This window comes from Dermacentor albipictus, chromosome 3, assembly GCF_038994185.2.
Source record: "Dermacentor albipictus isolate Rhodes 1998 colony chromosome 3, USDA_Dalb.pri_finalv2, whole genome shotgun sequence".
In the NCBI taxonomy this organism is placed as follows: Eukaryota; Metazoa; Arthropoda; class Arachnida; order Ixodida; family Ixodidae; genus Dermacentor; species Dermacentor albipictus.
This window is the reverse complement of record NC_091823.1, coordinates 154,817,256-154,834,819: the sequence shown is the minus strand read 5'-3', so window position 1 is coordinate 154,834,819 and position 17,564 is coordinate 154,817,256. Positions and strand designations below refer to the sequence as shown.

The 17,564-nt window shown below is 44.9% G+C and overlaps 1 protein-coding gene and 1 long non-coding RNA gene across 2 annotated transcripts in view; both read right to left on the bottom strand.

Annotated features, from left to right (window-relative positions):
- Window positions 1-3,610, bottom strand: part of LOC135920583 (luciferin 4-monooxygenase-like) — a 124,108-nt gene extending 120,498 nt beyond the window's left edge. Inside the window, exon 1 of the mRNA XM_070536525.1 lies at window positions 3,412-3,610. The gene's annotated coding sequence lies outside the window, so the exon portion shown is untranslated. The remainder of the gene's footprint in view (window positions 1-3,411) is intronic.
- A 2,515-nt stretch (window positions 3,611-6,125) lies between these two features.
- LOC139056996 (uncharacterized) lies at window positions 6,126-9,982 on the bottom strand. Its single transcript, XR_011512506.1, has 3 exons — window positions 9,865-9,982; window positions 9,739-9,807; window positions 6,126-6,273 (listed from the first exon to the last, which is right to left on the bottom strand). It is a non-coding gene; the product is annotated as an uncharacterized lncRNA (long non-coding RNA).
- Between the last annotated feature and the right edge of the window lie 7,582 nt (window positions 9,983-17,564).

Sequence of the window (17,564 nt, the reverse complement as noted above, 5' to 3'; positions counted from 1 at the left end):
CAGGGGCGGCTTCAGGTCTGATTAGCACGAATGGCTGTGCCGTCTGGCGTACTTCTTCGCGGACGATATTTCTGAAGGACGTTAGGGTCTGTTAAAATCGCACTCCCTGTAGTCAATCGAGCTACTGACGCACGACACTACGCACAAGCTCTCGAAGCCCATTGCTTTCACAGGGCAACGGGAGAGATGATGCTGATGCCAGGCTGATTTGGCGATCGTAGACCGAGGAGCGTTGCTGAAGGGCTCGCTTCATTGTTGTCACCTCAATGACAAACTCAGCTGCCGTAGCTGCATGCCTTCCCAGTAGTCCAACAAACAGCTGCTCTTTCACTGCCCACATCAGCAGGCGGACCTTCGCTTTTGTCATGCCAGTGTTAGCACGCTTGAAAAGCCGCGACATGTCCTCTGCGAACATGGCTACGCTTTCTTTTGGCTTTTGAGCCCTACTCTGAAGAGCTTGCTCTGCTCGCTCTTTTCTTGCTGGACTGTTGCACGTATAACGTATCTGCCGTTGAAATTCTTGCCAGGTGGTGATGGATGGCTCGTGGTTAGCGAAACACGCTCGCACAGAGTCCTATAGGGCGAAGTACACGTTTGTTAACTTTTTCTTTTAATCCCAATAATCGACGCCAGCCACACGATCGAAGCCATCTAGCCAGTTTTTCACGTCCTCAAAAAGCTCACCATAAAACGGCCGTGGCCAGCGTGGCGTGTCGAGAACTAGCGACGCACTAGGCTGTCCCGTACCGTATCTCTCTTGTGTCTTACTTGCGGTTGTGGTAGACATCCTCGGCAGATGTTGCAGGCCGTATTCCGGAGGCAGTCTTTAAAGCCGTCGACTTTTGCATAGGTTGTCCGCTTCCAGTTCCTGGGCGTCAGAGTACACAGACGCGCACCTAGCAACTCCACCAGTTTGTTACAGACAAAGCCACAAAAGACCTCTGTCCAAGCTACAGATCTTTCATATAGCTATCCTGGCACATTCGTCGTTTTCTTCTCGGTGCCACCCAACGTGCTTAGCATGTGGCACCGAACTGCACCGAGTGGCTATCAGTTGTGTCAAGGTCGTGGAAATATTATTGGATTGTAGAGCGAAGGGACACACACAGAGATTAGGAGCAGAAAAAAGGAGCAGTCGTGCTGTCGGCTTCTAGTCTCTGTGTCTGTCGCTTCGCGCTATAATTTAAGAAGACTAGATACCTGTTACCGTCAGTCAGGCGTACCGTGCAGGACACGGCAGGCGTGAGCATCATTCCGAGTTATCGATGAGGTGCAGCACTTGTCACTGACAGTGCACTGCGGTGTCGGTCAGGCACCTAACTCGGGACATTCCAACTCCCGCCATTCCTATGCCGTCGTATCGTTCCATCGTCGTTATTCAGCGCCATCGCATTGTCACCATGCCATCATCGTCAAGTCATCCTAGTCACACCATACTTGTACCATCATTACTCCATTATTATGAATGCTTCGTCGTCGCGCGTATAATTCACATGTTGGAGCACTACAAGGTGTGTCAGACGCAAATTGGGAACATTATTTCTGTTTCATAGGCAAGAGCACTCACAACGGTTTACAAGGGTCCAAATAAAGGAAATGCAATTTATGCGGATCTCACGTGCTTTGGAAAACCATGTAACCGAATCGTTTTGTGCTGTTTGCTTAGTGAAGATATTGACGGCGAATGTTTAGCAAGTTGAACGCTTAGCCGACATGAGGGTGGCGAGTTGATGTAAAATGTTACCTTGCGCGTACTACTGCGGTCTGTCCACCTAATAAAAATAACCCAGATGGGGAGGGGTTTCGTTGAGGTGTTGTTGTGCGCAATACATTATAACCCCTGTGGTTGTCGAGCTTTTTCTTTGCATCACATGGCACAAACAATCGTGACAGAAGTAATAAACATTTATGTAATAGTTGGTCTGTACGTGCAAAAAGCACAATTTGTTATGATGCACGGCGCCGTGGCGGTCAATTTTGACTCCGTGGTGTTCTGTAATGTGTCCATAAATTTTGTGTGCAGGAGCGTTGTATTATTTAGTCCTCGTCTCAATGCGGCTGCCGCAGTCGGTACCAAACCCACGAGCTCGAGCAATGTCATAGCTGCAAAACTAAAACAGTGGGCACAGGAGTGTTGATGTGACTTGTGACTGCTTCGACAGTGTTGCCAGACCAAACGGTGTGCTTGAATGTGGCTCTCCTTCTACACGATCTGCGTAAGTTGCGCACTTGACAAATATATGTGGTATTTATTTTTCAGAAATACCGGAATCGTACCGTATGGCTCCTTGCACTTATATTTAACCCATTTGCACGCAACCACTGTCGTGTGCGGCGCTTCCTTGCCTTCTCAGGTGACATTTTCCTTATCCGCCACCTCCACCTTGTATAAAAACTGCAAGCGAAACGTGGCAAAGCGGTTCTTCACTCTATTCGCGACTGTGCCGATTCTACTCATTCTCTGCCTCCTCTACACCTGCCTCACTATCAGTCTATCTAGTTTCCATCTGCACTTGCATGTTAGTAGGGAGATCAGCACTGGAATTTCTGCAGAATTTGGCGAGGATCAAAGATTTTACAGATGTGACGAGGCTAATGCGGCGACACCCAGGCAGCTCGAGAGGGCATTGCAGGGCAAGGTTCACAAGTTTCTCGTGTTGCTTTTCCCCTCTGCCGCACTGCTGTCATGCAAACATATGCTCTGAAGCACCTCCCGACGTGGTATTTAAGACAATAGCAACAGTAACAGCCGTGGGATAGTCGAAGGCAGAGTCAAAGAAAGCTCCGCTTTGAAACTCATAACTGCGCATCCCAATATGTAGCTTTCACTTAATCACGGTAGCTATTATTTACCATTCCATTTCCCTAAAGCATTTCTTTGTAGGGTATTTGAAGGAATCTTGCTAAGCGGATGTCCTACACACACCAACATATACTGAAAGAACTACAAACAAGACCGGGGGTGGTCTCACCTAACAATTATTTATGTTTGTCTCGGAGTACCCAGCATTAGTTCTACCTACATTTTGTCTCTTCGAACGTAGAGCTACGCACTTATACAGACAGAGAAAGCGGTTTCACTGCCAATGCGAGGTAGTTTGCTTTGCTGAAAGACAGAGATAGAGAAGGCACGAAGGAGAGGGAGGGAGGTCAGCCGCACCTTGCTTAGTTTGCCACCAAACACGTCGGGTGGTAGATAGGGGAGTGGAAGAAAAAGATAGGAGGTGCAGATTGACGAGCGTTACGGTCAGTGATTTGTGCAGAATCATAAACTTCTGTCTACAATTTTCGATTACTCTTCTTCTCTACCCACAATTGCTTTTTATAGGCCACTCACACGTCCTCTCCCCCCACCTCACCTCTTTGTTCCTCCATTGCAAGCAAACCAGAGGAAAATTCTGCTCAACTTACTTTCGGTAAGCGAACGCCTGGCTAAAACAACCACTGCTCCAGCGAGGATGCAGCCATAGATGGCTAACAGATTTTCCACTCCATTGTCCAGGTGTATGCAGACCCGGTCTCCAGGAACCACGCCATTATTCCGGAAACCAACGGCATAACGCTTCATGTGAGCCAAGGTTTGGCTTCCAGTGAGGCTGACAGAATCGCTAACCTGCAAATGGTCGTAACATTCACTCGTTTGCAACACTCTACTAATAAACCGCATCGCACAATTGTACCATCTGCCATCTGACGTTTATTTGACCTAACTATGTGCTTCTCATTGCCCTGAAGCAGTCTATCATTCGAGCAATTTTGCTGCTCGCCGTAGGAGCCACGTCCGAGTCATACCCATGCTTCAAAATCATGGACGACATTACATCCACCACTTCCTGAATTGCAACCGAAAGACACCAGATGATGTCACAAGGTTAAGGACAGCGTGTCATTGCCTACAACAATTCTAAAGAGGTTCCCACACGTACGGGGATGAATGCTGGAATGTGCAGGTGCTACAACGGTATTCATGTTAGCGGGGATACATCGTCCTTACGCTGCACAGAATACTCTGCGTATATGGGTATTGTGGAGCAAAAGGTACTAGGCTTTTCGCGCAAGAGTACGTTACAAGACATAGAGGTTTTCAAGCTGTTATCCCCTTCCCCTTGGTAATATTACTTAATGTGAAATATTGTACCGACTGAAGAGTTCGCCAGCAGACACTTGGCTGACGGAAACTGTTATTACGCCACTACCTAGTATGGAATCGCTTATAGTCTAGCGAACATTGCCGATGGGTACTACGCCCCACTATGATTCATAGACACTACCTCGATTCGGTAAGCGACTACGCTGTACAACATAGTTCATACCAGGAAAATGTAGTATTCATGCAGTTGTGAAGCCGAACTCCTCTACAGGGCACTCCATTACAGAGCTTGAATTTCTTGATTGCGCTCATGGTAGCGCTAGAAGTTTTTTTGAAAAGTTACCGCAGTTGTTTTTGATTGTCAGTTCTCAATTCATTGTAATTATTCATTAATTGTGCTGCTCAATTCTGAAAGTGTGCTTCACTCATCTCGTTACCCCCGCATGATGGCGGACTTCATCCTGGACTGGAAGTGAGTCAGACGCAAACAAGCTTTTGCCGCTATCTTAGCCATATAGTTTGTCTTACTTCATTATAACCGTTTGCAAGCCTACTGTAGGTACAATGGTGCATGTGTAGGAGGGCCGTTCCACGCCACGCAACAAAATACTGTGAAAAAGCCTACTTCGTGTATTTCAGATAAGTTCGTTGGACCACCAGAAACCACGTGAGCAGCATCGTTGCTTGCTATCACGTGATTCCAGCTTTGGAGCTCCGCTAACAGAGAAGCCTGTGGCCGAAAAGGCCGCTTGGTGCCAATAAATATCAACATGCCCCTCGCTTCTTAGTTACCTGCCTTGATCAACACCTGTTAGCTTCATCGGTATTCCTATAGTATTCGCTGTTACTGAAGTGCTCTCCGGCGGTTCAATGGTCTGTTGTTAACCTGATGCAACGTTCTGCGACGTGTCTTTCCTTTGTAACCTGTACTGATTTACTGACGTCTGTATACAGCATTTTTTACTGGAAGACCTCGCCTATCATACAAAAGGAACACTTATTTTCTCATACTCGGGCCTTTTCTTTTGAAAGATACAAAATTTCAACATTTTTCTTGTCATTACAACGATCTTTGCATGGTCATTACATTTCGCACCTTTTCATCGGGCTTTTGGATTAATATATAGCCGGAATATTCATGTCGGTCCCAATGTTATTTTGACATTCTTGATAATAACAGCGTATTATCAAGATCCCCAGGCACCCGCTCAGGCGAACCTCGTTTCTATGTAACAGTTTCCCAGCGTTTATTACGTCTGACTTTTTTCCACCAAACAAGAATGATAAAGGTGGTGTCCCTTCACCAGAGGCAAATTTCTGTTCTTATCAATCTGGAGCAATCGCTTTCTTTTTGGCTGGCCACTTACTGGCACGAGGTGGTTGTTTGAAACGCGTATAAACAGGTACGCCTTTGCATGGACCCTTTAGAAGGAATGTACGCCTTTTCACAATGGGCCTAGGACCGTAGAGTTTTACTCTTCGCCCGTAGATCACACTTGCATGGCATCACAGCTTTCAAAAAACAGCAGCTCTTGTGAATAACAGTTCCTTTGTGAAACAGGGGTTAAACTGAAGTGCCACGCAATCTGACGTTGGATGACATATGAGCTTTTGTAAGGTATTTGTTAGCATAATGCATATATTTGGCATTGCTACGCCGCATAGTTTAAACACAGCGCATCATTCGTGTCGCAGAGCTGTCCGACACGAATGCAAAACCATACTCGACAACTACATTACTTCGATGAGTGGAGGACAGCACAAGCCGGCACGCGTCTGAGTTTTCTTTTCGCTCCCTTGATTGGACGCGCCTGCACCTACGGCGCTGCGTCAGGAAACCTGACATCTTCTACTTTCTTCGTCTGGTGCATTAGTGGCTCACGAGATGATTATCCTCCTGTGAGTGTCTAAAATATGCCTGAAATGCAATGTGGTGTGCCACCGTTGCAAGAACGAAACCGCGACTTGCAACACAGCCACGACCCAGGATGTAGATGTGATGCGAGCCCGAAACAAACATTACTGTGTACTCACCAGCAGTAGTTTTTCAGGGTTCACTAGCAGTTTCTCCTTGGCCAGATAGTAGAAAGAGCACTCAGGAATGTCCACATTGGGGTATGGCGAGTAGATGACACGATCATGGATACGAGCCTTCATATTTCTGGGTAATATTATCGGAATCACTGCGTAGCAGAGCAAAATTGAAGCGCATAAAAGCTTGACGACATTTCTGAAATAAATATTTGTGATTTCCATTCCCATAACTCTACGTGCAATTGACAACAATGCCTTTATGTAGTCGCAGCAACCGCATGAAATAGTTCTGTGCGGTAGGGTTTCTTAAAAAAATGTATTGTAGCACTTTAACCGCCTGTGCCTATTTACGCTGCTTTAGGCACAATTGCCAAACTCTCGTGTTTTACATGACCCGCTTGACATTGTTGTAAATGTGGCACACGAGCAGGCACGTCGCTTGATTTATTTAATTCCTTGCGAACTTCCTCCTAGAGTTGCGCAGTGGCTACGTGAAGCTGAAATAATATTTATTTCACATTTTCCAACCAGCGAAATGGTTGTCGGGCAGACGGAATTGAAAAGAAATTAGACACTCAAATTCCGTAATGGAATTTGAATGAAATGAGCACATTGTTTCAGGCCGCTAAACGTTAATTTTAAGCAGTACTACAAGTACAGTATATCTGTAAATTTCTCTAAACTCGACTTGGCCGATTTCTTGCATTTTTTATTTTCTTTTTATCACAGCTCTTTCAGTACCTTCCATAGGTGACTGCCTCTGCCGCAATAATTACCAACAAAATGCTATTCTACATATTCAGCACTTCTGAAAACCATGAAACGTTTCTGCGCGACAATATAAGCATGGATTTAAAGTTGGCAACATTTAGCTGCCAAGAATGATTCGGTTCATCAAGACCACTCTTGATTTACCACAGAAGTTCTGAGGACAAACACAATGTCGCATATTATTACAGCCTGCTGCAGTCCATGGTGATTTTAAGCATGCTATTCGTTTTTTGCAGATTACCTAATATCGAGAAGGCGGGATAACAGGATAACAAAGGTGCCCTGGAAAAAAAAATCGCCCCCTAGGATATTCCAGCAAACACAAAACGCGATATTCTCGTGCAAAACAAGAATGCTTTTCAAAGTGATACAATAATAGTACGTCCGCGGTAGCAATTGTACGCATTATTATTTGTGAGATTGTTAGGTTTTCAAGAGTGTGTTATGGGTAAGAGCCACGTAAGCGAAAGTATTCAGCCATTGTAGAGAAAGCGTTTCATTTACTGGAAAGCAGGAGTAGTATTGGTCAGCTAAGCCAGTTTAAGATTGGGAAAAGTCAAACTCCTATAATTCCAAAGAGTTTCCGAACATTTCAGCACTGCGCAATGCCGTGGAAGTGGAATAGTGGCCCCCACACCATAACTCTGCTTAGTAAGTTAAAAGGCACTGCGTGAGATTTTTCGCAGAAGGCTCTACAAACTTTTCATTTGTAGTTTTACCCTATATTCGACAATTTTGCACAGGGTAATAATTGTTGAATAAATATTCAAAAGAGTCAACCTAATAAACTGTGTTAACTGTTACATAAAGTAACCTACATGCAATCAGTCACGTGTCCCTAGATTGCATAGCATATCTTTAAACTTGTCTGAGTTTATCCGGGAAACTAAAAACAGCAGTATATGCAAGAAGTTCAGCACAGGCAGAATACCAAGGTTAAACTGTTTTCTCGTCCCCGGTAACATGAACGATAGATATAAAAACACCTATAGACAAAACAGACAAAGCAAGAACTCCTCCTAGAGTAAATAGTGCATATAGAATACGTCTCGGTTTATGTCTTACAGGGTAACCAAAATTAACGTACAACGTCAAAGTGACTTCCAATTACCTGTTGAAAAAAATACAGCATGTGTGGCGTTGAGATTCCGTGGTTGTGCCGATAAATGCCTTCTTTTGTTACACGCCGTATGGTGATTATGCAGTCCAAGTTGGCTCTCATACTCATATGCGTACTCGTGTACTTCTAGCTTGAAACCAACGAGTACACGCGCGCTGCGGTCTGCTTGGAGGTTGGTAAGAGCGTGTGTCAGTTCCTGCTAATCGATGAAGCTGCAATCGGGCAATGACCCACGCATAGATTATAGGAGGGAAACTCCATACAGGACTGTGGCGCCTCTCTGAATCCATTGATGCCAACGTGTTTATATATTAGGTAGTTGTATACATATGATTGGGTGCTGCATATTGACTTGCCGTACGAATGCGCCAGCCGATTTCTGGCACCGCTTCTCGTTTTCATGGTACAGTATGCACTTTGATACTTTTGGCAGCCTTTCTTCACAGAGAAGTTGGATTTACGCCATCGCGAGTTATGCGGTTGCTCGTGGAGATTGTAAATTGACAGGTGGTGGAAGTGGTAGAATGCAGCGGATCGACCTTTTTTCCTGCGCCATAAGAGCGACTCGGCTTGTAATATAGCGTACGAAATATTCTGCAGCACGCTGCCTATATGAAGTGTCTGCCTTCTTCCGACCTAGCAGATACAGTTGATGATTTGAGCTGCCGTTATGTAGAGGCTACCAAACATCCGCTTCAATGCGACTGTCGTAGAAGCATATTATTATGCCATGCTATTTTAGTTGAAGATATTACGAATTCAGGACTTCTACTGTTGATTTCCACCTGTTGATATCTACAGCTAGACTACACCCCTCTAGATGCATAGCGAAGTTTGATTGGCTCAAGTTTTCTGCGAGTGAATTTATTAATTAATACTGTTCTGCTAACAATGATAACGGAAGGTTGTGTAACCACTAAAACCTTCCTCAACATACTCTTGCTAAACAAAACAAAACAAACTTACCTACTTATGTGATGCAGTATTATAATACGTAGAAAAGTAAAACCCGAGCGCCCAAAGGCGAAGACCGTATGTTGCTTTTAGCCACGGCGATCGCAGCCAGCGACAAAGCAAGCCGCGTGCTTTGTTCACATAAGCTAGACTATCATCTCTCACTATTGAGAGCCAATCATAAAATGGCCGCCAAAATACCGCCCGAAGTTCCTGCCGGCGTCAAATGAAACATCATTTACGCATCACTTTCAGTAGGTTGGCGTAGTTCTGTTAATTCTGCCAACTGAATATTCGTGTGCTTCTTGAGGAGCAACGAATGCTACGGAGACTTCGTATGGACCACTAGAATGATGGTCTCGACAATCACAAACATTTAGCGACAGCAAAAGTTATCTCTGTGTCACTAAGAGTGCTTTGTTTACCGTCCGCTGCTAACTTTTGCATTAGTGACTCATCGATCAACACAGCGTAAATGCTTCTTCTGGCATTTGTTCCAGAGCGCACACCACCATTCGCTTGGCTTGTGCAAACTGATACAAAGGTTTTCACTATAGGTTTGGTGATAACATAAACGAAGGCGTGTCTTAGGCCAACATGTATGTCCTACATGTCGCTCCTACTTATACAACTTCACGTAATTGCAACTGAGTAATATAAAAAAAATCTACAATGATAATAACATAGGTATAATAGCACTTGAGTTCGCTCATGCCTTGCGTCGATTCTGCGTTCGTACCGTTCTTTGAATAACGTGTTGAAGGCTTACCTGTGTGTGAACCGCCAGTAAACAATGAGTTGCACGTTTCTGTCAGGTTCACGACCTGTGTCCGGTTGGCTGAAAGCGCCAAGGAAGCCGTGAATTACAAGCAAACACGGCCGCGAGGGAGCTTACCGAAAATACAGCGCCAGCCGCTTCTGCTGACGGTGCACTGGAAGCGTAAACCTACTCAAGCATGATGACGCCCATCGAATCTCCGCAGTCACCTTTAATCTAAGCACTTTGCGCAGAAGAGCCGTCGTCACAGGAAAGCCACGGTATTATCGTGTTTTATAGACTTGTGCGCTTCCAACCGTATCTTGTCTGGCTAGCGCAAACAGAGAAGAATTGTCAGAGGACCCTCCAAGTTTCTCTGCGCGCCCCTTTGTTTGTAGTATTTTTCTTTTATCGATAAGAGCTTACTCAAGCGTTCACGCTTTTGGGTGGTAGGAGGGGCTCGCTATCAATTTTTTTAGACCTTATGTGACAATCTCTAGAAGCCAAACGTTTGGAAAGTCGCAGAGCTATTGAGATAAGGCAATGCGGGTGCGCCTAATCTGGGGTCACGTACTGTCCTATGGTGAAATTTCACCGACGTCTTGCAAAGGCGCTGACTTTCTTCTTTCAGTTCGCATTAGAGAGGAGGGCATATGTTCTGTTTCGGCGAGCGGAAGACATGTAAACTGCGAATAGGGAAGCATCTATGCCGCAGTGACTGAATTGAACAAGCTGTGCTGAGGCCCAATCACAAAGGTCTCGCCGCAAGCTCCTGTCTGACCAAGGTAGCCGAGGGGGCGATGCAGGTGCTTGCCCTTAGCAGATGCGAACATACGCGATGGAAGCGCATCCTCAGCATCGCTACCACGTGGTCAACCAGAAAACTTCGCGGATGGGTGCTGCAATAGGTTGATTCTGTGACTTTTCCCATACACTCGGAGTAAGCCTTCGTTTTTTGCTAATTCTCTCATTCAAAACTCTTCATACCTCAACTATTGATTTTCTTTAAATTCAGCGGCAATTACTATACTCCCTAATACAAAATGTGAGTGCAACTTTATATGCGCTTTGATTTCGCGATGTATTGACTGGTGCGGACAATCTCTCTTTTGCGGCACGTTCCAAACAGAGTGAAGTGTGGCGCGTTTTCTCCGCTAATCGGGAGATCCCGAGAGGCTGCGTGTGGATGACGCGTGGTTGCGTTTCACAGAAGCCACCGCAGGCAGGCCTCAGCTCATGCAGCGCTTTGTTTCAAAGCACACGACGTGTGCTACTTTGGCGCCATATCGTGGCCATCGTCACTTTTCTTCGCACGCTTTCGTTCCACCAACAAAGAGAGCAGCCCTTCTTCGCCAGCAAGTCATGACACCCGTCTAAGGAGCAACACCCAAGGTAGCATCACATCAAGCCTTACTCGTAGCCGCTAGCCGTCGCTCCTTACTGGCGCACTGATCCCCGTCACACACGCTGGTGCAGCAGACTGACCTCACGTTGCAGTGTAGGCGGGTGCAAAAGAAGAAAAGTGGCCAGGAAATTGGGAAAGTAGCCATAAATATATCTAGTTCATTGCAGGTGCTTAAAAAGTAACCAGAAAAGTTAACATGCCGCCACCATGACCAAACACTTAAGAATAAAACATTTCTATGGTCGATTGCGACCGCTATTTGTGGAGCTGTTATGTTTAGAGCCTTCCATTAACTTAAAACGTGACGTTGGGGGTGAAGTTAGAACTCGTGGCTTCGTATTCGTGTTCGGGAACTGCTATCGCTGCATAAATGATTAGGTAAATACAAGTAGGGGTCACTGAACTCTAGTAGCAGAGAATATGTCATGGGAAGTATTCTCACTCTTTAGATTTTCGCCAATGTAATTCTGGACCATATCTAAATATTTCGAGGAAAGTTCAGATACTAGTCAGAATTTGATATCACCTAAAAAAAGTGCTTTTTAGTAATCTTTATAGCCATATACTGATGCGCTGTCCCATACCTTTACTCAATTTCATCACGGAACCCTAATAAAACTTTTGTTTACACCTTGTAATTTCCTGACTACGCAAGTATAAAAGGAGACGTTCCATGGTCTCAGACAGAAGATCTTCCTATCGAACGAATATCGTCGATTGCAAGGGGGAGGTTGCGTCCTTCCTTCAAATACACATGGTGAGGATGCCCATTGCACATTGTGTATGTCATGAGAGGCGTTGTATAGGGCATCGTCAAAAGCGGCCTTGTCATCCTCGGCATGTTAGTTTTAAAGGGTTAGTGTAGTGACGTCACGTCCAGTTGTTGTCAGTGGTGGTTGATTGTAAAGGGACAGACTTCAAAGAGAATGAGCACTGTCGCTTGACGTCTGTGCGTGGTCCTCAAGCGGGAGAAAAGAGTGGGGGACTGAAAAGACGGGGAGAAAAGAAAGAAAATGAGAAAAAAAAGACACCAAGAGGGAAAAAAAGAGCATGAAAACAAAAAGAAAGGCATGCAGGCCGTCGCAGAAGCGAGAGGTTAGGGAGCATGCAGGGTGTCGTTGCCGACGTGTTTTTGTGGCATTAGATTAGCCGGTCAGGCGGTCAGTGCACGAGTAAAAAAAATACCCAAGAAGACATAAGTTGAAAAAATGACTTCAGTAGCATCGCAGCAAAGCATCGGATAATTTTGAAAGAGTTAAGATGGCGATAACGAGTCTGCGGTGCAATGCATGGGGTGGCTAGAAAGTAGCGGCATGGACTTTCAAGGGACGTTGCCACAGTAGCTCAGCGTAAGTCTCATCACGGCGGTATGCAGAAGTGGGAATACCCTGTGTGGCTTAGGCACCGAAAATGGTATCCTGGCATCTTCGACTTTGGAATGTGTTGGTGAGGCTCTTTAAAAAGAATATATATATAATAAAAAAGCAGGCCTAAAAGGGGGCGTAATAGAAACCAGAATATTAGGGTGGGATGAGCAGAAGCAAGCGGGGGCAGGTGTACATGGGAAAAGGGGTCGTACAGTTGATATAAAAGTAAAAAACGCCTACACGTAGAGCCATATGATCCCTGAAGGTCTAACACTGAAGGAAATACAAGCTCTACGGAACGCGCCCACCACACGAATCGCGCAAACTGAGAAACATTGAACAATGGCTTACTTTCACTTTTGAATATCATCAAGGAACACTGCGAATAATAACTCAAACGCTTTAGCCACGGACTTCAGAACGCAGCTCTGACACCGGATGAGAAGAAAGAATTAGAGCATTACGAAGAAAAACAGTCTGGAAAATTCCTTCAAGAACAATGAAAAAAAGCTAACTTTCATCAATAAACAACCTTACAGGAAAACAGCCACCTCACGTCAGCATGAGGGACCTCGATCTTAGAAATACCAGACGTGGCGGAAGCTTCCACAAAATTAAACCTGTCTATTGTTGTAGACATTTTATAAACTTTAAGCAAAGAAGAAACAGCCGTGATCACCAAGGGCCTGAACTTTTGTCCGACAAACAACAAAATAAATGCATTCGAGCTTCACAAAGACCATTCAGAATTTACCCGACGGATGCGTATAAGATATTGGTAAGAATTGGTCTCCATATTGGAGACCAATTCATTTTGACTATCGAACCAAAAGAAGCCATATAACTTCACCTTTATCTTAAAACTATTCGCAAAGAAATTATTAGTCAATCCAAGACATCTAAGTGACATAAAAACATACCTGCGGCGGATTTCAAATCGTAGTTGCCAGAATGACATTGTTATTAAGGAAGCAGATAAGGTTCGAAGTACAGTGACTCTCGATAAACGAAACTCCAAGGGACCCAAAAAATTGGTTCCATTTAAAAGGAGTTCCGTTTACGGAGAGAGATTTGCAAAAGTGCAGATTTATGTGCGTGCATTCTTCATGCCATTTTATGGAACCCTAAGCACTAGAAGGTGAATGTACCTGATGGTACAGCACTCACAAATTTTATTTGGCAGCAATTAGTCACTGTGCACTAAGAAATGCACCAATTTTGCTTTGTTTGAGTCCTTGAAATTGCATCTTTATGATTCTTTTTTTTCCATGACGCTTAAGCTTTGGACTAATATTTCAGATCCTGGTTCCTTCAGAAAAAAAAATTTTCAGAAAGGAGCTGATTCGGCTCCTTGAAGTGTGGTAGGCTCCACGGTACCTACCCCTTCAGATTCCTCTTCTGGCTCCCTTTCTTCTTCATCATACACCTTAGCAACAAGGCTCTCCACCCTGTTTTTAGGGCAAGTCACAACATCACCATCGATGTGCACGTACTCCTCAAAGTCCAGATGGATTTCATTTAAAGCACACTGCTCTACTACCTCGTGCTTCTCAAGGGCATCTTCACCGTCACATTCAGGCAAATCCTGCAAGTCGGATGCCTGGTCTCTCGAAAAAAATCCCGCATGCCTAAAGCAATTTGCTATAGTATTAGAAGTTAGCTGCCTTCAGGCATCGGCAATAAGATTGATGGTGCCAAGAATGTCCACCTTGTATTCCTTATCTGGTTCATACACACCAGCATCATCTGCAGGAAACATTTGCGGAAGCGGGATTTCAGGGCTTGAATAACTCCCTGATCCATGGGCTGGAACAGTGCCATGGTGTTGGCCGGGAGAAACTCCAACGCAATCGACTTCAGTCCTCTTACAGTCTCATGTCCAGGGCAGTTATCAACAAGGAAAAGTACTTTCCTTTTCTGCCGCTACAATCGCGCATTCTCGGTGTGCAGCCATTTGCTGAAGAGGGCTTGCGTCATCCACCCTTTTGAGTTTGACACGTAAGTCACGGCATATTAGTTATGCCCTTAAAACAGTGGCGGTTTGTCTATTTCCCGATCAGAAGCAGCTTCAAGTTGTCGCTGCCTGACATGTATGGACAGCTGGGCTAGTTGGTTGTGATTTAGAATATGCAACATGTTTCCAGCGCACAATTGAACACGGACGATCATAGAAAGGCAACACGAACGCGTTCATGTTGACTTTCTCTGATCGTCCGTGTTCAATTGTACGCTGGAAAGATGTTGCATAATGCTGCCCGACATGTTAACTCATACAAGAACAGTCTTTCTTTGCTCACTTTGCCACCTGTGCATTTCTCACCTTTGAAAGCCATCAATTTCATTGGCATGAGCTTAAAGAAAAGCGCGGTTTTATCTACGTTGTAGATGTCATAGTTTTTTTAATTGACGCATAATCTCCGAAAGCCGCCCTGCGTGCCAGTCGCGACACGCTGTCACGTCAGCTGCTGCGGCTTCTCCTGCAATGCCGCGAAAAACGAGGCCGTTTCTGTCTTAAAACCTTTTCAGCCAGCCCTCACTGCACAAGAAGTACGTTACCTCAAGTTGAAGGACAAACTCTTCTGCCTTCACATGGATTAGTGGTCCGTTGATGGGAATGTTCTGGCTCCGGGCTCTCCTAAGCCACAAAACGAGACATTTCTATAGTTCTTCGTGGTCGCCTTGTCGCAGACGCTTCCTCTGGGGCCCAAATCACGAACTTTTGAAGACATCCCCTAGGTTCTCCTTGTCGCGCAGGATCCTCGTTAAGCTGCTTTTCGGGACTCCGTGCTTCGTCGCGAGCGCCGACTTCGTGTAAAAGCCACTTTCGAAGTCAAGAATAATTTCCATCTTCTTTCCTTACGTTAGCGCATGGTGCGCACACTTCTGTGCCGCCATTGAAACAACAGAGGCTAGGCCTCAACTTCGCGAGCGCTTACAAGCCACCGATGTTAGAAAATGCCATTGCGGCAATGACGCACGAATGGCACCACGACGGCACGAACGAGGCGGCAGGGTTAAGCCCTCTAACCTCGGCCACTTGAACTGACGAACGACCAGAATAGAACTGCGCTAACACAACACAAGAACTGCTCAGTCGTTGCGCAAACACGGCCGACTACCAATGAGGTGAGGCTTACGACTAAAAACAAAAAAAAATCCGGAACTGGAAAGAACTGACAATGGGTCTTCCAAGAAGTTTCATTTTCGGTTCCGTTTACACGGTGACGCGGAAATTTTAGCTCCGATTACCGAAAGTTTTTTTTTTTTTATCTTACGTGGATACAAAACCAACCAAACTGCAGATGACTGTCCCGTTTAAGCGGCAATTCCGTTTAAGCGATTTCTGTTTATCGAGATTCTACTGCATAGTTACTCGGCCAGGAGAAAAATACAACCATGAGGTTTACAGACAACTAAAGAACGCAGAACATCACCGTAAGCTAGATAATGATCCGACTTTTTGCTAGTACACACTGACAATTGCCAACAGCCTGAACTCACTTGTAGCTGATGAATTGGCAACACTGTCCGAATACAAATTTCGTAAAACAAGCAACAAACGTGCCGGGCGTTTCTACCTTCTTCCAAAGATTCATAATTTTCCATGCATGGCACTATACACCGCTAATATCCCAGGCCATCAGATAGTATCAAACAGCAACAGCCCAACAGAGAGCATCTCCACATTCCTTAAGCACATCCTTGGTGACTTTCTAAAAACGCTTCCCTCATTTGTACAACATAGGCCCCACCTACTGAGAATTAGGGAGTAAATTAATACTAAAGGCCCACTAAGCCAAAACCTAATTCTAGCTACACTAGACGTCACGGCCCTGTACCGAAACACTGCAATCCCCGATGTTTTAACAAACGCTATCTAACCAGAATGCTTAAACTCTATTGAAGTCTACTTGTTTCTCCTTGAATTAGTTCTAAATAGTTATTACTACTGGACAGACAAGAGAGAGGAAACACCAGCGACTAAAAGTTTATTGCATTCAAGCAGCTCAAAAAAAAGAAAAAAAGCGCGCGCAGTAATTATTCATAATGCAGACATACCGACTCGCCCCGCTGCTTACCGTAATGCAGCATCTTCAGGCAGCTTTCAAGTGTAGTTTGAGTCGGCTTATTCGGTGCAAGGAGGCTGCACAATATCGAGTACGTGCGTGAGCCGCAACAGCTGAGGAAGACCATGCGTTTCATGTTGTCCGGCACCTCATTCGCCACAGCCAGGGTCTGGATCTAACGGGTCGAGGGAACCGTACTTTGGCATATTTTAACTTATGGAGTTTAACCCTCGTCGCCAAAATCTGTTGCAATCTCAGCCTGTTGAATTGGTACGCACGGCCATACTTGCTATTGCTGATGCTCTAACGGCCCTCCCAGATCTATCTGTCTCGTGCCCAGACCGATCTCTCGTGCACAATTCTCGCGCTAGAAGGGCGCCTCTAAATAACTACACATATTTAACAACTCCTTTAGATGAGTTCCTATTCCAAGGTAATGTTCTAGAACAGAAAGCTAAATGCATTCCTATCAAGTATTTTTTTTTCTAATACGAGCCCCCTGGGGTATAACGCACATATGAAATACATTTCTAAAATAAAAAAGCAGATTGTTGAGCGCTACTGTCAACGCTCGGTCTGATAAACGTTTGTCAGCCTATGAAGCTGTGAAGTCTTCTTACTTCTTTGAAATAAAACAAGCAAATCTTTTCCTTAATAATCAAACCCCTTCCACCTATGCCTAACCTATTTCAAAAGGCTTTAGAGTGCTCTACGAGACAACGAACGCTACACAATATCACTTTTGTACAAAAACCGAACCTGGACCTCGTACCTTAAGCAGAGTATGCGTCTGTCTTAAACTTCCCATTTATAAGAGCATTTGCTCGTCTTGTAGGTACTGTAGTAACCACTTCATGCCATTACAGGTTCAATAAAACATTGACGCCATTGTTATCGGTTCTGAAAATGTTTGGGGCGTCATCAACAACCTTAAATACTTATCGTCATGTGATGTGGATAGTGTCACCAGGAAATTCTGCAAAACAAATGCTGTGGAAT